This window comes from Ctenopharyngodon idella, chromosome 22 (genome assembly GCF_019924925.1).
Source record: "Ctenopharyngodon idella isolate HZGC_01 chromosome 22, HZGC01, whole genome shotgun sequence".
Classification (NCBI taxonomy): Eukaryota; Metazoa; Chordata; class Actinopteri; order Cypriniformes; family Xenocyprididae; genus Ctenopharyngodon; species Ctenopharyngodon idella.
In genome coordinates, this window is record NC_067241.1 from 1,250,572 (window position 1) to 1,256,646 (window position 6,075).

Below are 6,075 nucleotides of genomic sequence, written 5' to 3' on the forward strand. Positions count from 1 at the left end.
TTGTAATTAATTTATATCTTTCCAAGTTTGACTTGACAGCGAGTATGTAACTAGTTGTGCAGTCGATGGCTGCAGATGAAATTTTAACAGCTTGTACAGGAATGCTCCGCTCTCCTATGGCCTTCGCTTGTTCTGATGCAGACTCAACTTGGGTTGCAGTTGCGATAGCTTCTGCCAATGTGAGGTTAGGTTTTAGAAGCAGTCTCTCACGAATCCAGGGATCCGACACATGCACAATGAGTTGGTCTCGGATCATGTCCCCTGTATTAGGAAAGCCACAAGTTGCTGCTGTCTAAGTGCAGCAATATTGTTGGACTTGTGAGCAGAGTCTAATGTATCTCCAGTCTCTGGTAGGGTATAAAAATCCTTTGCCCTTCAGTTCCTAAGCAATGAAGCAGCAAGGCTCGTTTCCTTCCTTTTGGCCAAGCATCACCTGTAGCTCCCACGACGAGGAAGATAGTTGTGGAACATCCTGATCCACGTTGTGAATGGAATGCTGGGCTCACCCGGGCAAGGCAGAAATAAGTCTGGGAATGGAGCATTCAGTGTAGCCATCGTTGCAAAATATAAATGCAGACCACCTCGTCGCCAATTTGTTGTACTGTAACTTAACTTAACTTTACAAAACAATAAAATATACGATGGCACCAGGGTTCCTTGGATTTAACACTCTTTAATCCAGACCGAACTCTCTTCCATGTGTATTCACTCTTGTCTACTTTATATTCCCTTCTCTAGTCCCATATCTCCACCTAGTGTTCATTCTTTGTAATAAGTCTATGTAGACACAACACCGGTCTGGCCTCAAGAAACCATTCACGCTTGGAGTCAGCACGGCGAGTACCACCATATCTACATGGAGACATAAATTATAGGACAGTTGCTGACTGCTAAAATGAGTTTCTCCTTCATCTTGCCTCGGCACTGAAGAGCGACGGATCACGTGTGCTCCACTGACTTCACTCCTGTTTGTTGTCGCTCCCGAAAGTCATTCTTCTTTTGTATAAAGTTGAACAGATCTCAGCAAATCTCGAAATTTTTGACACTCTATCCGAAGCAATATGCTGTCCAATAATTATGCAATTCTTTACCTTCTTCATTTGCTCAATGGTATTTTAATCATCTCACCACATGATGCCATCCCTTGCAGTGCATCTCCTCATGGTCCAAAAGGTTTTCGCAGAGCTTAGGATTCCGATTACTCAGGATAAATCAATGGGTACAGCCACATCCATCGAGTTTATGGGAACTTACACTCACATTTATGGGAACTTTACTGCCTAATGAAAAAATCGATAGAATTATTTTGGACCAATCTCCTAGACTGTCCAAATTGCTTTAAACGCTTTCTCCTCTCACTGCTTGGCTATCTAAACTTTGCTATGTGCATAATTCTGCAAGTTCACACACTGCGAGTGCAAAATTGAGTTACCTTAAATTAACTTTCCTTAATCAGTGGAATGGTCTAACCTTTTTCTACAACAACTGCATCTCTTTCACATCTCCTTGGCCCCTAAGCTCCTAGACACACCTTAGTCCTCAGCCTCCTCAGCCCTGTTCGAGCTCTATCCTGTCGTTGTCACTATGGCAGAAAGAGTGGTCAGCCAAAAGCATCCTAGTCCATTGCGACAACGAAGCAACCGTGCACTGCATTAACAAAGACTGCTCTCACTCCCCCGCGTTAATGCCCATCCTCAAGACACCTCATCTGGATTTCTGCCTGTGATCAGTTTATTATAACTGCGAAACACTTTCCAGGCTCCAAAAATCAAATTTCTGACTCTTTCCTCTTTATCATTTCAGAAATTCAGGATGCATTCACCAGAAGTGGATTCAGTTCCAACCCCAGTCCCTCATTATTCACAGCTGATCTTCCAATAAATCATCCATTTAAAACCCCTTATCGACACCTCTATTAATTCCATCCTCCAAGCAGTTTTACCTAGAACCCTCCAAACGTTCTACACAGCATGGATATCTTTCAAAGTATTTCACCTCTTACAACCTGCCGTTTCCCGATTTTTCTCTTTTTATCCATTACTTCATTCATCTTTTACCTTAAAGTATAAGGCCTCCAAGCCGCCATCTAAGCGGCATTCAATTTTTCCATAAACTTTTTACTCTCCTCGTTACGTCCCAAGCAAAGCATGCTGGGAACTACAGTTTCAGCAAAAACATTTTCGAGTACTTGATTAATTCACATTCACCCTAAATAATTTAATCTAGAAGATTGCACATTTTGGAGAATTACATTAATCAAAAGCAAAGTAATCAAGTTTAGAAGAGAAACAAAATTTTTTTGTGTGGATCACAAATATATGACAATGTATTATCCCGTTTTTTCACTATAAAGCTGCTTTAAAGCAATCTGTATTGTATAAAGGGCTATAGAAATAAAGGTGATTTGACTAGAGTAAGCAGTGAATCCAGTAATCTTTTAGTCTTGACCTGATCAATATTTAGAGGGTAAAAAACCCCTCAACAAAAATTAGTCACATATTGACCTTTGGTTAATTTCTTCAGACTTAGAACCTTTTATTTTAGATACATCTATATTGCCTGCTGCTTTAACTGACCATAAAGTTATTAGCCTTAAAGTTGCATTATCTGGGTGTAAGGATCATAGAATTGAAATTTGAAATAGGATGTGCTGTTAGGACTTATGGTTAAAAAATAAATAAATAAATAAAAAAAGCTATTAAAAGAAGGGCAGACTTAATTGAAATTTCAGCGGAAATTAATAATTTAATAGAGAGGGGAACTTTCACTATTGAGGATCAGGCCTCTTTGAATAAACTCCAAAATAAACGTAACAAAACATATGAAGAAAAAGCCAAGGTGCCTTTATTAGAATAAAGAAAGCAGTGGTTAGAGATGGGAGAAAAGAAGTAAATATTTCTTTCATTTCAAAAAAAGAGTGGAGGTAAATGCGATTAGGACAATGAAGATTGATGGTGTTATTTGTGAGGATTCAAATCTTATCCCATATAACAGAATTTTTTGGTAAATCATGTGAAAGTGACTCTAGCGTTATTGACCTTTTTCCTATTCCTTTTCCTAAGCTGGTTTAATATATTCCTAGTTTGTGCATGTTGCTTACAACACATTACAAAATAACTGACCTTAAAGAGAAAAAAAAAATTGGACTCACTATCACTGCGTCTCCTCCTCCATGAGCGGAGGACATTAGCGGAGTACCTGGGGTTGGTGTTGCTGCACAGCAGTTCCCCTATCACTATCTGTGAGGCATAGAAGGAGCCCGAGCCTGAGCCTACTTCAGACCCAGTGTTAGAGCATTCTATCTGGGTCATCCCAGAGTCGAAGTGCACTGTCCAGTCCATCCCAGAGCCAGGACCGGACCACTGCCTGTGGTCCTAGACCTGTGGTCCATGAATTCACTTCCCTCCCGAGCCCCCACCCTTGAATCAATGCCTTCTTCGCCGGTCTCGTCCGGCTATTTGGATTCTCCCGTCTCTTCTGGAGATCTTTCTCCTCCCATCCAGTCCCCTGGATCCGTCTGCTTCACTGGTGTCGTCCAGCTCCTTGGCTCTGCCCCCGCCGCTAACTCTTCAATTCTGTCTAAGGCTTCCCGACCACCAGCTCGGCATGAGGTTGAGTCCCTGGCTTCACCTCGGGCCTCCAAGCCCATGTCTCCACCTCGACCTGTCAGCCCGTCGGTTGCGCCCCAGCTCTGCATTTCCTCGTCTCCGCCGTGGACCGTCAACACTGGGACTCCTCCAGGCTCCCTCGTCCCTCCAGCTCAACCTCTGTCATTCATCGCTGTGCCTCCGCCACGGACTTCCGGGTCTCTGGCTGTGCCTCGACCCTCCACCCATCGCCCCGTCTGGCAAACGCCCGTCTCCGCCTCGGCCCCATGAGCCAGCAGCTCCACTTTGGGCTTCCGGACCATGGATGTCACCCTGGTCTGTTGGCCTCTTTGCTTCGCCGGTTTCCCCACGCACTGTGTTTCTTCCAACGTCAGTCGGTCCCCGGGTTCTGTCCGAACGTTCAGCCAAAGCCCCACCATGGCTTCTCCCACCATGTGGTCTCTCTCTCCACTGTCTCCTCCTCATCCCTGTCCATCACCAGCTCCACGCCCTCCTCCCTGTCCATCACCAGCTCCACGCCCTCCTCCAAAGCCCCCTCCCTCCATATTTGGATGTTCAGTTATGCCGCGAGGATGCGCCTTCCGGGGGGGGGGGTGTCTTGGACTCTTATTTTGGACTCTGTCACGGTCTTGGACTCTTATTTTGATATTCTATTGTGTTTTTCCAATCGTAAGTGAGCATCCCTATGCCCTACTCATTCCGAAGGGAAGAACCCTTAATATTACTTAATATGAAATGCATGACGAAAATATGTATAATATATCACAACAAAACAAAACAAAACAACTTGAGTTATTCTGTTTATAGGTTAACTCAAACTCACGAAGGGGTTCAGTTGTTCAGTTGTTCACTTTCGTTTGGATCGCCCCTACAAATGGCATACCCTTTCTGAAAGTGCCCTTCAAGGGTACAAAAATGCCGTTGGTCATTCGCCCTATATCCCTGTTTGTTTCTGTAGTTACTTATAATTATCAGCTGTCTTATTTAGTTCAGTGTTATCTCCTGCATATATACTCCGTTCAGTCCTCTGTCGGTTATTGTCTGTATGTAATGCGTTGTTTATTTCTTTGTGTTCTTGTAATGATTTCCTGCGTTCATTAAAGACTGTTTAAAATATTCCTAGTTCATGTGTGTTGCTTATGACATGTTACAAAAAGGTGGTTCTAAGAAATAAGATTAGTGATGGGGGACTTGGAGTTGTTTACTTTACCCTGTTTTACCATGTGTTAAAAGTAAATTGGTTAAAAATATTCATTAAAAAACAGATATGGATTATGGAACATCTTTTCTAATTTTGTTTTTAAGATGGTTGGAGGTATTGGATTTTTGTTACATTGCCCCTTCTCAGATTTCACCCACAGGCTTTATTATCGTGGTTACTGGTTTACAAACATAATTTTTCACCTTACTGTTGTTTTATTTGGACCAATCAAAATATTATTTACAGAAATAAATGGTTATTAAAAATAAATAAATAAATAAATAAATAAAAATTATATAAATAAATAAATATATATATATATATATATATATATATATATATAATATATATATATATATATATATATATCTCAATCATAATCAGTTGATAGATGACAATGATCAGTTTTATTTTGTGGCTTCATTAAAAGAGAATAATATTGTATTCAACGCCAGTATAAGAACTCTTGAAAGGAGAGCAAACGTATAATCATATTTCTCGGTGTAACACGTCTATTTCAATTGAAGGAATTTTGATTACTGTTGACATATTCAATAACCAATTTGTTCACAATCAGATCAACAGAAAATCTATTCTTTTTTTTTAAATGGATGGCATTATACAATGTGAACTGGAATCTGGAATTTGGTCTGGTTTCTTCTATACAAATATGTATTAACAAACAAGATAAGAAAAGTCACATTTAATAGTTGCTACCCTTGTAATAGTGTACTCAGTAAGTATATTCAAAAGCCTTTTGGTGTGAGTTATACTTCTCAAAAAAAAAAAGAAAAAAAAAAGTCAGAATAGGTATAAACATTTTTAATATTGTTTTTCTTTATCACAACTAATCATTGTTAATCTACTTGGCAATTTTTTATAGTACACCAATGCAAATTTTTGGGTAAGAGCTACTGTCAAATTTTCTGGTAGACTATAATTCCTGTTTTGTCTTTGATGGGCATATATATATATATATATATATATATATATATATATATATATATATATATATATATATATATATATATATAATTAATCATTTATTTATTTATTTATTATTATTATTATTATTTTTTTTTTTTTTGAAAAGTCAAAAAATTACTTTCAGTGTTTTAACCTTGTATAACCTTTTAACCCCCACCTCCCGCTCTGGCTTTTTAATTTTATTTGTAATATTTTTATGATATGTCTTATTTTCTCTTGTTCTTGTTGTCGTGTACTTGTTACAGTTTCATGTAGCCTAAGTATTTTGGCATTAATAAA